Raw genomic sequence first — 16,101 nt, forward strand, 5'->3', positions numbered from 1 at the left:
TTTTCTTTGGTTTTGTTTCTTTCCATCAGGGAGGGAGTTTAGGTGCATATGCAGACAGGGAGGCAGCCTCAAAGAAAATGACTCTGAGCTTAACTCTTTGTGGGGAAGGTGCCTGGTTTTAAGGCTTTTAGGTTCCTTTTCTGTTTCCACCCCGTTATGACACTGTTATCACTGTATGTTAACATAACTTATTTCTATATGTTAGGAGTTTTTTAGCTGTATAATATTCAAATTTTAAAAGTATGTTGATTTTGGTTAGAGTAACGGGCCAGATCTATTCAGATCATCTGTCTAACCCACTTTAGCTGCTGTTGATTGTGTATCTGTAAGACATGAGCAGTAAGGGTCTGGCATGACAAAAACATTCTTCTTTTATGGCTTTGATTGATTTTGTCTCATGGGAGTTGTTTTGGCCAGGATGTTAAAACAAAAAGGTTCTATGGGAGGGCTAAGGTAGAACTGTTGTTCTTCTGAGTAAGAGAAAATAATTTAATTTTGGGTAAATTCAGAAGAGAAGGAAAACTAAAGTGACTGGCAGCATTTAAAACCTCCCCAAAATCCATGGAAACTTTTAGTCTGTGACACTTTGATTATATCTGTCTGGTAGGTGGATCATCTCTTTTTCTAGCAGCAATGATGAAATCAAAATGATTATACAATCTTTTAAGTTTTATCTTTACTTTTTCTTCAGTCTATGTCTTTGGGACTCATCCTCCTGGCAGCAGAATTTCATTAACTTAGAACAATTCTCTATAATGTATAGGAATGGCTGAAGATGATGCATATTGTGTTTACACAGGTTTGTGCTTTTAATAGTTGTCATGGGGAAAAAACCACTTATTTCCATAATACTTACGACACAAGGTATTGAACTTGCATTATAATAATAGAGTTGCACTAGGTGAGTTAAAATCAAAATTAAATATTTTGGATTATAAGACTCCTATTTGCTTCTGGTTTATATAACTGTTTGGTTGTACTGATAACCCTTCCTCTACACTGTGTAGGTACTTTCCAAGAGTATTTACCATTCTTAACAGAGTACTACTGACTCTTTGTTTTGTATTTGTTTGCACATATATGCACACAGATGTGCATCTGTGTACATGTAGGTATGCCCATGCATATTTACGATTTTTATTAAAAACATTCTTTTGAAAAATCAAGAAATACTGAATATTCAAGTAACTGAATACAGAATTGATAGCTATCCACTCTCAGTTTCATTACTTCTTTGGATGACATTCATGTTGCAAAAGATAATGAATTTGCTAGATCTTCACTTCAAGAAATGCTGTGACTTTCAAACTAGGTACTCCATACCATGAATTTATTCCCAGCCCTGCCTGAACGAAGGATGAGCAGAAGACTTTACAGCAGTGGCAGATGGCAACCACTCTTCTTGCCTTACTGCTGCTGACAGCCATGGTCCCCTTGGGCCCCAGTGGGATAGTGGTTCATACCCTTTCCCGTCTTTGAGTTGCACTGATATTTGGCATCCCTTGCATTATTTTTTTTACATTCCCTAGACCGTTTTGTAATATGAAAGAGCCGACGCTGTCAAGCTGAAGGGGTAAGTCCTTTGAAGCAGCTTTGCTGGTAATACATTTTAGCGTCTGCATTTGTGGAAGCTGCTCTACTTTGTACTGTTACTATATTGGTATTGATCTGTGCAGTGTAGGTCCATATTTGTCAAGCTTTCAAAGACATATTATCAAAGATTTCTACATGAGGGAGTAATTAAAGGTCAACCTCATGATTAGTTATAACACCAAGGCCAAAGAGGAGTTTTTACAGTCATTAGAAACTCATCAGAAGTTTAACGTGCTGGGGTTTAATCAGAGGTGCCTTAGCTGCGGCACAGTCCAGCCCTGCCAGGTGGCCCCATGAGAGCCCGGGCACTGCAGTGGGGTCAGCATAGCCTTGGACAAGAGGAGGCCACCAGCTCTGCCTCTCCTCAACCTTTCCACGTGTACTTTTCAATGCAATGCCATTGTCTACTTGGTTTTGGGCGAGTCCCTTCCTCAGCCAGCATTTCAGCGGGATTCAGCAGCATTGTATGTTGCTGTATACATACTACTCCCTGGGGGGCTGTAAGAAAGAACTTTTATCCCACTATTGTAACTATTCTGATTCGAGGCTGCCACCCAGCCACCCCCTGCCCACCTTCCCACCTGCCAGGGAACAGAATTAAATTTACTTTACTTCAGCCTCAGGCTCCTCACTGCTGTCTTTTTGTCATCACTTGCAGGGTACAAAATAAAATACAATTAAAGAATTACGTGGTTTGGTGGATTAATGTATGGCTGGAGAAGAAGGGCAAAGATTTTACTAATTCAATCCATCTTTCCCTGGCTAAACATGGCATTTAAAGGTGTCAAATCTTGAGGCAGTCAGCAGTTAACTACCTTCAGAGGGGTAAAGAGGTTTTTTGGTCCTATTCATCACCTTAAAGAAGGTGGTGTTCACACTCAATTTCATGAGCCTGGATTATTTTACTTAAACCTGCATCTAATTTAGAGATCCCTCCCCCCAAACATCTATAGGACAATTGTGAGTTTTCACCTCTTTCCATTCCCTTGGATAGCAATATATCAAGAAGTTAATGGTTTTTTATACCTGGATCTTTAAAGATTTCATCACAATCAAATATTTCCTTTCCCCAAAAGAATAGATGAGGGGCAAAAAGAAGTCTATTACTTCTTTTTGTATTTTATGCAGTTGCTGGTAAAATATTCAATTGACTTAAAATTGCAAATGAGAACCTTTCAGATATTTATTAGATCTTACAAAAGACCATTATCTTTTGTAACTGGCCATCTAGACCAGGACAAAACAGTTTTGGATCAGCTTGAGGAGGAATTTGATTCTCAATGGGACTTGCTGAAGCGAGGGATGAACTCTCATAGCTTTTCTAACATGTTTTTATATGAATAAAATACACAGTTTTTTCTGACCACTGCATTCAAATCTCCAACGTGCATTTGCAATGGGAGCTTCTCTTCAAGGGAAAGGATTTTTCTATTATTTAGGCATCCTGTTCTTCAGAAGCATCATTTGGGGAGGGCGTGATATTCTTTCACAAATGATTAATATGTTTAATAGAAAAGTGCCGACTTCCTGAACTTCAGCATGGGAGCAGGAAGGCAGATACCACAGACCCAGCCAGGACACATCAGCAGTGGTGCCTTTAGGGCACAGGGGTTTCATACAGGAGCAGAGGGCTGATGCTCAGCTTCCCCCAGGCCAGCAGGTCGTATTTCTGCCTGGCAAATTAATGTGTGTGTGGCAACAAAAAAAACCTCTGGTAGGAGACTTGTCCAGCTGATTGATGGGAAAGGATGGTAAAATCCGATTTACCGATAAATGTCACTTCGGAATTAACAAAGCTGATAGGAATGTAACCAGCAGGAACGTTAATTTAGCTATGAGGGAGTTTTCTCCCCTCGTTCTGGGGGCTTATTGCCTGCACTAATAGGGTCTAGGGTCTTTTTCTGATAGATGCCTGAATGCCAGGCAGCAGACTTTAAGATATTAATGACAATGACTCTGATAATGGCCGGCTCTGTAGCCTAAAGCTGGCTAGGGGTAGTGTGAAAGCATCCTGGCCCAGGCTGGCACAGCACTTTCCTCCCTTCCTGCTGTGAGATTATCTCCTCCCTCAGGAGTTTAACCTGCTATGAGGATCAGCCCTCTGTGGCCTGCTCTGTTCTGGCACTAGAATTGACATGTAAAGGTTTTTTAAAACATCGCTATTGATTTCACTACAATGGCTCCTTTGCAGCACAATGACCCCAGTGCCGGAGTTTCAGCCCGGGCTGTGCTGGTGCTGGCAGCACCTCTGGCTCCTAGCTGTGTGGAGCAGGCTCTGGGGCAGGCTGGTCTCTTCCAAGCCTCCTCCTTGCTGACTTCTGACTGCCACCTTCTCCAAGGCCCTGTTACAGCAGCCGGGACAGGGTGGAAGGCTGCAACAGAGGGAGGTGCTGGAGCTATTTTGGTGACCTGTTACTCAGTGATTTATCTGCTGAAACAGGGCCTTCTCAAAATGGGAGCAGGGCTGATGGACACAGTCAGAAACTTGGGAGAGCTAGAATAAGTATATTTTAATGTCCCAATGTGGCATCAATTCACACTTTTTGTTCTTAGATCTTCAGAGGCTTTTATACAGACAGAGAACAATACTAATTCTTAATTTTCAAAATGGAAAAAAAAGAGCCACAGAGCAGCTAAATTATTTTCCTTGTCCTGCAGAGACTGATGCAAAAAGTAGAGACCAAATCCAGGTTAATGAACGTCAAAAAAAATTACTATACAGAAGTGAGGCACAAACATGTGTTTCCCACAGCCAGCTTTGACTCCTTCTCCAGTTATGGCATATTCCCCAAGGGAAGGAGCCTCAGCGCATGGCCTGGGGGAGAGCTGCAGCATATCAGCTCTATAGGTTGCTTGGGACCAGTCTTTGCTTTATGTGTTCTACAACACGTTGCTCCTCCCAGCGTATGGGGGAAAAAAGAGCAATAAAGGAACACCATAGTGCAAGTGAGCTATTCTAAATGTCGGTGTTGTAAGCAGCAGATCAATGCATTTGTAACCACTGTTCACTATTTCTTCGTTGTCTCAGTCCCTGAAGCAAGAGAAGTTTCCTTCTTGAACATTTTGGTGTGCTAGTCTCTGCCAGGTCCTTGTCTTCGTCCTGTTGCATGTGTCTTCCTAATCCCATTTTCTTTCCAAGGGCAGAGCTTGCATTTCCATGCCTGATGATGCCCTTTGCTGGATTACTGTATATGTGCCTCTGTAACCACGCTCAGGAACCCACCTCATAGTCTGATAAGGTAGTAACTCTCCCTTCACTGGAATTGGTCAGTGGAGGGCATCTATCTCCCTTGCAGCTGGGGCTCTAGTATGTGTTCAGAATATCCCAGGCAGGTTGCTTTCAGTTGCACTTCTCCCTCTGTTAATGAAGTTATTTGTTATAGGCTTTTAGGTATACTTGGAATTTCCTTCTCCTGCATTGTTAAATTTCCCTTTGTGCAGACTTTCTCCTTGGAGATGAAGCCCTTTTGTTATTTTAAATAGTGAGCAAATTGACACAACTTTGTACCTACTTAAACTTTCAAGATTATAATTAGCACATATACGGGAAAAGATCTAAGAGTCTTTAGAAGAGGGACTGAGGCCTGAATTGCTTGATTAAAACACTACTGGCTGCTACACCAATTGCACGGCCTAGAATTTGCTTCTTTATTAGCCAGTTCTTAAAAAAGAAAAAAAACCCCATAACCCTAATATTTGTCTTGAAATACTTAGGCTTGTTACACCTCCTATTTCCTCAACGATACTCAGTAGCTACTCCCTTCGTATGCCACTCGCTGTGGCCTGATGGAAAGGCAGACAGATGAACAACATCCACTGCAAAACCACTTGCTTGAGGGACAAGTGTTCTCTGCACCTCAGCCATGTCAAGGTGAATAGCCTGATGCAGAGGGGCTCAGACTTTTCTCTGAGTGCTAATATTACCGTATTTAGCTTCAGCATGCAGCATAATCATTCGCTGCTGTTACTTTATACATATTGCTTTATATATTTCAGATGTAAAAACATGACAAGTAGAACATGAGTCATGTGAGATAAGGGTGGGGGCTTTCTACGAACAACAAACAAATTCAACACAAGCCTGAAAACCAAAGGTGAATGAAGGTATTTCAGTTAACATTTGGCCTTCATTTCAACATTCTTACTACAATATTTACTGCTGAACACATGCGCTTGATGAGTAATTTCCACAGGTGTGTGGGGAGGATCCTATAGAACAAAAAAGTGTATTAGAGGATGCTCAGATTGTATCACAGTGGATGTACTGTAAGAAACCAAAGAGATTAAAGAGAAGAATTAAACAAATAATTCTCAGTCCACTGAATCGTTAAAGTTTTAGCCTTATTTTATATATGAGATTGAATTAAAATGATAACTAGGGATGGGGCAATGGGAGACAACAACCTTTCCCACCTGAGAACAGTGGCATACGGTACATTGATAGCATTCCTTAAAATAAGAAAGCTTAATTACTCATCACTTTATTTCTGTATTAAATACTTGTCACACTAGAACCTAAACTCTAAAATTACTGTTTTCGTTATTGCTCCTGACCATTTTGATTCTCAGTTCCCTTGTGTGTAAATGTAGGAGTGTGTACTTAGAAAGGCATGTTGAAGTAAGGACAGTAAAAACGTATAAGCTACAATGGGAATGTTATATATTTTCAGATTTAAAGTTCACAAGAACTGCACAAAATACCCAACACTTTATCTGATTTAAAAGTCTAAACTTGCAATAACAGAATAACAAATCACATGCCTGAAGTCTGAAGTAAAACCTGATGTGAGATGGACATCATGCTTTCCTTCATATTTTGCAGTACACAGGATTTACCTTATTAAACAGATACATTGAGAGCTTTTAGTAAATATGTGATATATGTGAATTCACAGTACTAATGATAATGTCAAAACATTATTTCTCAGTAATTTTATATTTCTAATGAAGCAGAAAATAAAGTCTAATAAAACTGTGATACCAGTGCTTTTTTAAGCTGTTGTGACACCATTATAATGAATCTGTAGTTACAAGACTGGAGGGGTGTGGTTGTGTGTATGCACATGCAATTTTTATTTTTTTGAAAAATCATTCTTTCATTAGCATTGGAGATCAAAGTCTGTTACGTTTTAGCCAGAGCTCAGACTGCCATTCTGACCTTTGTTAATCTTTGTTTTTTTAACTGATCATCGCAGATCCTGAATCTTTTTTCTGTCAGAAAGTCAAGAAAACTGTGTCTCTTTTTCCAACACTGGTCACAACAGTGCAGATTTCTTTTGGAGAAAAAGACAACTTTGAGGGATAAATCCTAGAACTGGTCCCTCATGACCAGACTTCCCAAAGTCTGTGAAGTTTGCCTTGGGAGTTTCATGGATCAGCACAGAGCTGAGAGACCAGCATCTTTATTATCGGAAAAATTTTACTCTTCTTCTTATGAAAAAGGTATACAGCACTTGAGGTTTTTTGCTTCCTCCAATCATGGCATATTTTACCCGAGGAACAGACTGAATTCTTCTGGGCTCCAGAGGATCATCTGGTTTCTTACTGATACAGGAAATCCCAACAGAAAAAAACAGGGCAACTTTTCAAAGAATTCCCATGAGAGACCCCAGCAGGAGGAGTTAACCAGAGCTTTTTGTGGTCTTCTTAAAATTCACTTCATGGTTTTGAGGTAGGGTGTGGTTTTTTGCCTTGGTAGCGGTTTTTCAAGACCACAGATGTCCTTGGCTACTCCCCATCAATAAACTGTTACAAACCCCCTGCTGTACTTTACTACAATGTCTGTAAGCCAAAAAGGGAAAAAAAAAAAAAGAAAAAAGAAAAAAAAAAGGGACCCAAAGAGCAGGAAAGAACATTTGTTTTTCCTCATATGAAGGCTTCTTACCAGAAATTGATTTCCTGATATTTTTAATGCCTTTTAACATAAATATACCCCCATTACACTTCAGGTTTCAAAAAGTAAGAACATCCATGATTGACATCTGTAAGTACATCTGCATGGAACATATGTGCCCTTTTCAGTGATTCTATTGAACGTGTTCTCATCCTAAGAAGTGTGACCTTGAGTTGTTTTTGTTTTTGTAAACTTAGCCTGGTTAGGAATCTTCCATTAATGTCCTAGAATGATAGCTTGGGCCCCTGGGATATCAGGATCAGGGGAATTTCATTGTCCTGTGCACACTGTAATCCATTTGTTAAAATATATACTGAGTGAGATGAATCCTAACCTGAAATATTTTTTTTTTAGTGATGCCACGCTCACCAGATCTTTTCTTATTGCAAAATATTTTCTTTTTAGATTTTATGCCTTTTATATGTTTTAGAATAACATTTCCACATACCTGAAGGAAAGAATATAGGGAAAATAAATAGAAGACTTTTTTTTCCTTTCTTTTATACATAACCAGCTGTTTTCCTACTTTTTTCTGGATTTTTTTTGTGTTGGTTTTGTGTTTTTTTTCCCTTAGGCATACCTGAAGAATGAAAAAGATTTTAACCGGTGGTGGAGCTACCATACTTGATAAGCAGGTTCACCCCGTGTAAGCCACGAATGCTCTGGCAGGTACTGAGCCACCTGATATGAGAATGTATAATTTGAGGAGAAGCTTTAATAAGAGAGATCCAGGCAGGTTTTAACTAGCCTGTTGTTGCAGTCCCAAGGAAAGTGAGGAAAGAATTTCAGCAGCTGTTACTGAAACAGGATGTCATGGATTGGAATGGAATATATCGTTTGTGATAAGAGTATTAAGAAAAAAAATGTAATATAGTAACATCACATTTTACTGAGTAACTACTGATTAATGACTATTGGTAGATCGTGGTACAGTCCAGGGGTGCCTAGAGGAAGGTCTAGGATGGCGGAGTGAGCCCCATGTTGTGGTTCCTTCTGAGCTGTTCCTTCCCTCATTATACTAGATAGAAATCTGCCACATGACCTCACATGACAATCTCTCCTGTGATCACTTGGTGCTGGCAGGTCTGGCTGCATTGCAGGGAAATGCATACCAGATCAGATAATGCCATTCATGGTGTCAGGAGCACATGCCCAGAGAAGGATTAGGAAGAGCCTCACCCCACCCTATAGTCCTTAAGGGCATGGCTCCCTGAGGGCATGGGTCCTGTAAGGAGCAATATGGCCCAGTGTCAGAAGCGGTAGCCACCAGGCTTGTGGCAGTACTGGGACAAAAAGAGCATCCCTGCAAACTGTTGCCTTCACAGAAAAGAGGGGAGATGATGAAACAGCCTCTCACTTGAGCAGCTCTGGGGAAGGAATGGCAGTCTCTGGATGCCTGGTTAAACCCATGCTGTCCTCTCCTCTTGCTCCAGCTGGTTGTGCTCAGCTCCACAGCACTTTGTGGCCCATGTAAGGGCTTGGTGCCCTGTGATGGTTATCTGGCTTGCATGTTTCTGAGTGGGGTGAGGGGTATGGGAAAGGAAGAAGGACAGGTAGTGAAAAAAAAGGACAGGTGGAAGGTATCATTTGCTACCTGAATATCTGTGACAATGAGGCTGGGCTTTCTAGGCAACTTATCAGAGCAAGGTCAAGGTCAAGGAACTAACGGAGGGTGGGGAGGAAACAGAAGACAATGTGAGGAGAGGAGAGGAGGAGGGAAGAGGTAAGATGAAGAGCGTGTTTCAGAGAACAGAAGGGAGACAGGGTGGTGGGAATAATCAGGTGAGGTGGGCTGGAAACTTGGTAGCTGTTGGTCCTCGGCTGCCTGAAGTTCTTGACTGACGTTGTTGCACAGTAGAAATGCAACAAGCCAGAAGTGTCTGGAGAGCTGTGCACTTCTGTAAGCGGAGTAGCAAGACCCCTGCAGCCACATTGCTTCTCAACACCCCTTGGTAATGGGGGGAAAGGACGTTTCTTAAGCCTGGGTGACCTGTTCAGGCGTGGACATGCGGCCGGCTGCAGCCAGCCTCATGCCTCAGTGTGTGCCGGGGCAGAGAACCATGGTGCACGGGGAGGCCGACAGCCCGTGCTGCCTTAGGGCCATTAGTCTAGGTGCACTTTCCTTTCTCCTCATGTTTAACTTCATTTTAAAGAGCATGTAAATCTGCTTAGTGTGGTTTAATGAATGAAAGGATTATTGAAAGCTGCTTAAATGCTTATCTTGGCCAGTGAAGCTGGCCTGCTCCTGTCCTGTGCCGGCCCTGGGACAGTGGCCAGGTTGCATAGAGGATCCAGCCTGGCACATCCTCAGGGTCTTGTGCTGGTGGTGGCGGGGCACAAGACTCCCCTACAGAGCTTGGGTGTCAGTAGCAGAACTGGCTTAAAATCTTCCTGCTTGGGGCCATGTACCCATGAACCTTAGCAGGATGGATAAAATGTTCACAGCCTGGGCTAATGTGGAGTTCCACTTACACCTTAGCTCTGCAGCCATACAATTCCCTCACACCTCCTCTAGCTATGCAGAACCTCCGGCCAGTAAAGCCAGGTTGTGTTGCTCACCTCCTTCTTGGAGTTCGAAGTCCTCTGTTAGGTATCAGCATACTGCTCCTCTCGAGCTTGCAGATGGAAATCTCAGGCACAGCGGGGCTGGATGGCCTCCTCCTAACTCTGGTGCTTGGCCACCAAGACTATGATGTTCAGCTTCTCTCAAGTTCCTTCCAGGGCAATGTGACTCAATATACTAACAAATGAGCAATTCTGTATCTCACATATCCATTGCTGTCCCCTGCTACAGCTTGATTTCTCCTAATATCCTAAGAGAGGCTAGGAACCAGGGATTTGTGGGATGGCTTTGGAGAGCTGTGATAATGCAAGAAAAAAACCCACATTCTGCTTCTTCAGTAAAAACCATCATCAGTAAAGATGACATCTTCATGATTTGCTTCACACCCCTAGCATGATGCTGGTCTCAGAACTCACAAGCACACATGCAGAAGGATTTTGCATAGGTACGATAGGAGGAGTTGTTCAAAACCAGATCTGCTGCAGATTTTCATGGGGTTGAAACTTTGTCTACAGCTTTGTCTCCAGGATAACCCTTACACAATTACTACCCTGGCTTAATGCTGCCTACTGCATAAATGTCAGCACCAGACATGAAAAACGTGATTTCAAACCTTTAGGAAACTGCAGGAGGTAGCTTGAAGCCATTGATACTCAAATACTAGTTGCTAATGTAAACCTATCAAATGCAGAGACATGAAGGAATTTTTGGAATTTTTCTTTAATTCTGTATTAGGAAATTTACCCTGATAGTGAGATGCCAGGTGTTTATATTTAACATTTCAGGGAAATAGTGTACTTCAGGAATGAAAATGCTTTTGTAGAGTTTCCTATTGAGTACCAGGAAAAGCGTCTGATTCCTTATCAACCACATGACCAAACGTGATGAAAGCCCACTTCTGCCCATGCTTTGTTTCCCAAACACTCCATCACTGGATTTGCCTGGAAGCAGCTTCTCTAATGGAAGGTTCCCTAAGAAAGAAATGTCACTCCCCATCAGTGATACTGTACACAAAGGCAGGCAAGATGGGCACTGAAAGGCTCAGGAGACACTCCTGCACTATAAAGCTGAACAATTGATCCTCACCATAGCGCTATTAAGAGTCCTTGATACCCACTACCTCCAAGACAATGTATTGTACAGAGATTTGTGGTTTGTTGTCAGCCGCCTGTGGAAAGCATAATGGAGGTACTTGGTACTATAGATTGTTTTGAAAGGTAGACATTAATGAGAAGAAAAAAGCTGCTCATGATCAGAAAACAAAAAAAACCCAGTGAAAATAACAATAACAATGGCATTTAATGACAAGCCCTTGGTTGTGCTCTCCCACTGGCTATCCTACCTGTGCAGTTCCCCTCTTGCAGACATTCTTAGGACAATACAGTGCTTGTAAGGTCTGTTATCAGATGCATTTGGTCTGGAAGTTGTGTGTTTCTATTTGGAGAATAAATGGTGGATAGTTAACAGCAAGCATAAATCTTAGGTGCTGTCTCTTACCCTAAATTCCAACAATGCAAGCAAGCCAGAAGTAATTTGCATTGATAAGTGTGCTGTAAGCTGTACCTTTTACTGTCTTTGCTATTGCCATGAATATCTAGAGGTGGAAGAATGTAAAGAGGTGCTTCTTTCCCCTCCTAGTAGCTGAAGAGAGCTAGGCCAACTCAAACAAACTGAAGGAAGACAACAGCAGTGCTTTTCAGAACAACAGGTACAGCTAGTTTAATGTGCAATCTCTGCTGAACCAGACTTCTGGAGACCTTTGAATGCCTTTTTCACTGTCGATGCTGCTGCGAGAAAATAAAAAAGAAACCCCACAACTATTGACTGTGAAAGTTAAGTCTAACATACACCCATAATGAAAATTCGTTGAAATTATGGCAATGGTCAATCACTGAGTGGGAAAGCAGCAGCCTGAGAGACAGCTGCCTGACATGTTTCACAGCTCCTCAGGACATGCTGAATTCTCTGCTAGCACATTCAGATGATGCCAGGGAAGAAAAAAAAACCCGATTCCTTTTTGCCAAGTGTTAGGGGCAGAGGGACTGAGTGCCATGGGAGAAGTGCCACCAACTCCCAGCTCCATTTTAGCCACCTGTAGTTAAACTTGCATTGACTTAGTTGGGTGTTGTTTTGGCTCTGCTGGCAGTTGCTGAAATAACCCTTCAGCATTGAAATATCTCCACTGGCATTATTAAAATAAAGTAAAATACACCAGCGGCTCTCCCTGACTTCAGACAGGCCTGAGTGTGCAGGAGAGGACAGAGGTCTGCTGTGCCTTCCCAGTGCCATCAGCATCTTGTGCAGGAGATGAGAACGCCTGCATGCTGGGTACCATTCTCCACCAGCAACAGCTGAATATTTGGAAAAAGGCACCTCAGCCCCGAGGTGCCACCAATATGCTTCTGTTGCTGTAAGTTTTCTTGCAGATGCAGTTAAGGTGCAACAGGTGGTGACAAAATGCATCCGTGTAAAAATGTATTCCTGATGGGTAGTTTTAATTTTGCAGCTATGAGTAAGCATAGGTAAAAGAACAAATGGTACATGGCTCTGTGTCTTCAGATAAAATTGCTATCCTTAGTTTGCTCTTGCACAGTTCAGCATCAGTGCATTATTGATTAGAATTAGGAAGTTAATAAGGTTTGGGCTAATTAATCAGATGGGTAGGGACTGGAACTGCACTGCAAGGCTTAATCAAGTCATCAAAGCTCTCAAGCAGTGAAGAAGGTAATTAAAGGAAAAGGATGCCTGTTATATAGTAACAGGAATCTAGGAGAGGACAAGAGCAAGATAGAGAAGCTCCATTTTCTTTTGTACACCTTTCTGATATAAATCAGACCAAATGACCCAGGTATAGTGCTCAGCTTCCTATCAGCAAATTAAGTTGGATGAATTTATAAATCATGTCAGAGAGGAATTTGGTCCACCTAGTCTAATTGCCAAGAAATGTTTTCTCTTAGAGGCTGAGGTTTTTTAGCAATATCCAGGCCTACAGCAGAATCTTTTACTGCCTGGGGGAGTTATCCCAAGGTTGCTGAATATGGAATGAAGCAAGATAGCTTACAAACCTAATTTTTAAAAAAACCCGTTTGTTAAGGCAGAATTGATTAACGCGAAGGCAGTATTTTGTGGTCTGTTGAGTCCTCACTACAGAAGGCTGAATCTCAAACTTTACTCAATTTCTTTGCTGAAAGTAATCTAACTCCTACAAAAAACCTTAGTTTCATTAAGAACCAGGTTTTATAGCCTTTCTGACTGTTTTTTGCAGGTCATTGCTGTCAGGTTAACAATAATGCAGATGAGGTGGGGTATTTTTTGGTGAAAACCATAAAAGAAATAACCACTAATGGCCTAAAAATAGCAATTAATATGTCTTCCACATTTATAGTCACTGATGGATCTAATATTTGATTCCAGCTACCCACAGTGAGCTGAAGTAGAAGCTTAATAACATCCAGTGTCAATCTATGTATTATTTTACTGGAAATTTCAGAAAAAAGAGAAAGATTTTCTTTCAGTAATTTATATCTAGATTAATTTTGTTTTCAAAACTAAAATCCTTACCTTTGAAATCTTTTTATTATAAAAAGAAATAAAATAATCTTTTGGAGGAAAATTCAGATAAGTATTTAAAGAAACTGACCCTGAAGAAATCAGAGTAGAAAAGGAGTAGGTGAAGCACCTGAATTTTCATGAGCTGATATTCTAATCCTATGTCCTTACCTGAGGGGATTTTGATTTTGCAAGTGCCTAGCAAAAAAAAAATCCTCAAACCAAACCTAAACAATGTAATGAAACATTTATATCAAAGAAAAATAAGGAAGATTAGTTAGCTAGAAAGTAAGTTGGTATTAAGTGTGCTTCAATAATGCAATAATGATCTTTAAATACATATTTTGTATTTTTACAATTTGAGACATTAAATTCTGTTCATATATATATATATATATTTAAATTATAACTATCCCTAGGGCCTGACATATGGGTTTTAGATGTTAAATTTTTTGTCTTATTTTTTTCATCTTTGGAGAGAGACAAAATCAGACTGTACCTAGTTCTGTAGCAGGGGATTAAATCCATGTGTTTAAATGATACACATTTATAAATTTAGCCTGCAGTGAGTATTACATGTATTAAGAAAAGTGTTCAGGTAATCTTGCCTATGTTTTCAGATGGAACTGAAAGGGGGAAATGCTAGACCTCTGGTGCACGTGTCAAGTTCTTAACTTAAGCTTTGTATTTTGATGAGCAGTTGACAGCTGTGAGCACAGATTTGAAAGCAAGCACTCTGCTTATGCCCAAACCTGTCATACGTCCCATACCCAAGTCTGGTTGTGTCTTGTCCCATCGCTCAATGATGACCAATGACTTCAAGATACCAGCAAAAATCCTGGCTAACAGTGCACAGTGTTTCACATCTGGACTGGTAACCTAAACTAAATGGTATTTGGAGGGGCTTTATCAGGATGATATTGAAACTTGCCTTTCTAATATTTGCTGCTTGTAAAATGAAAATGAGCCTCTTAATGCACAATTGCTGAAATTAAGAATAGAATGTCACTGAAATAAAAAAGGAAAATCTGGTCATCCTGACTGTCTGTTAAGAAGATACTATCTTTAAAGGCTCCCTTTCTGTTGTACACATGTATGTTCATACACATTTCGATTCTATTTGCCTAGGAAAACCACAGTATGAACCAGAGTAACAGTAGCTTCAGAGAGATAGATACTGAAAAATAAGACTGAAACTGAACATATCTTTACATGCATTTGCTTATGTTTGTGAACTCCTACATAGCTCTGCTGGCTAGCACTTGAGAGAAAGTCTGTAAAAATACATCAGTTTTGCTGGTCAAGGTTTTGGGATAAGTCCGTAACAAATACCTCAAGTCTACTGGCTAATATTTTGGAGGAAATGTAGGAAATAGATCAATATCTCTTCCATGTGAAATGCTACACCTTTCATGAAGCATCCTTGATACCCTCCAAAGGTAGGAAAAGCAAAGCAAGAAAAATACCTATATTTTTCTAAGATCTCAAAGTTCAAACAAACGCAATGTCCAGAAATAATTCAGGTCTTCTTTACACATAAGCAGAAAGAGGGCATAAGACCATTTTTTTTTCTTTCTTGCGAGGTAATGTAAGAAAGAAATATAAGTACCGGTTCAGATCTAAGGTTAAAGAAAGTATATCTGTGAGTGGTCATTTCTCCATGTTTAGTGAAAATACGAACAGAAGACAAGTATAGAAAACTACTATTCCTGATACACTCTTCAAGCCTCCTGCCACCTGCATTTTAGGGATTTCACAAGCTGAGTTTGCAGTCAGCTTTTTTTCTTGACACAGTCCTTGGAGGAACACTTTTACCGCGAATTTATCAAGTCGCTTGTTGAGCAACTTTTACTGCTGTCACCCCAATAAAACCCCATGGCAATGAGTGTAAGTATACCCTGTGGGAAGGGTTCTTCTTTTGACTGCTTTTTAAATCTGCTCCTTAACATGTAATTTTAAAAGAAACAGAAGTATCTACTTTGGTTCATGCATGCTACAGGGAGGTGACGCCAGGGTTTATGTGGCTGGCTTCACTTCATCAGGTTTCACATCAGGAAGGGAGAGGGTGTGCCCATGTCTATGTCCCCACAGCAACAAAGGAGCCTTTTCATCAGCTATAAATAATTAATTAATAGATTAATTAATAGCATGAGTTTCCACCAGTACTGGAAAATAAAAAGTCATAACTGCAAGTAGAGCAATTACATTGCCATGTGCCAGGGCCCTCCTGGCCTTGTGAAGTGGTCACTTTGGTTGTTCACGCTCAGCATTTACTCAGCAGGACTCTGATGGGTTTGCTACAGTCACCACTCACCTTTCCTGCTTAGATGTCCAGTCCCTAAGGGCTTGGCATCTACTACCAGCTCATTTTTTATAGGTCACTGAACAGGTGTCACCTGGTGCCACCATGAGCTATATTCTGGACAGCAGTAATCCAGAACTGAAAGCCTTAAAAAAACATTTGTGGTCCCTGAACTATCCAGTTGTTTCACCCATTGGTGAG

The 16,101-nt window shown here is 40.9% G+C and overlaps 1 long non-coding RNA gene across 1 annotated transcript in view; it reads right to left on the minus strand.

Annotated features, from left to right (window-relative positions):
- The window catches only part of LOC308060215, a 58,552-nt gene continuing 42,451 nt past the window's right edge, over window positions 1–16,101 (minus strand). The window contains exon 2 of the long non-coding RNA XR_013926648.1: window positions 1–16,101. This exon is cut by the window's right edge and continues 25,124 nt beyond it. This is a non-coding gene — a long non-coding RNA (uncharacterized lncRNA).

This window comes from Falco punctatus, assembly GCF_963210335.1.
Source record: "Falco punctatus genome assembly, chromosome: 3".
In the NCBI taxonomy this organism is placed as follows: Eukaryota; Metazoa; Chordata; class Aves; order Falconiformes; family Falconidae; genus Falco; species Falco punctatus.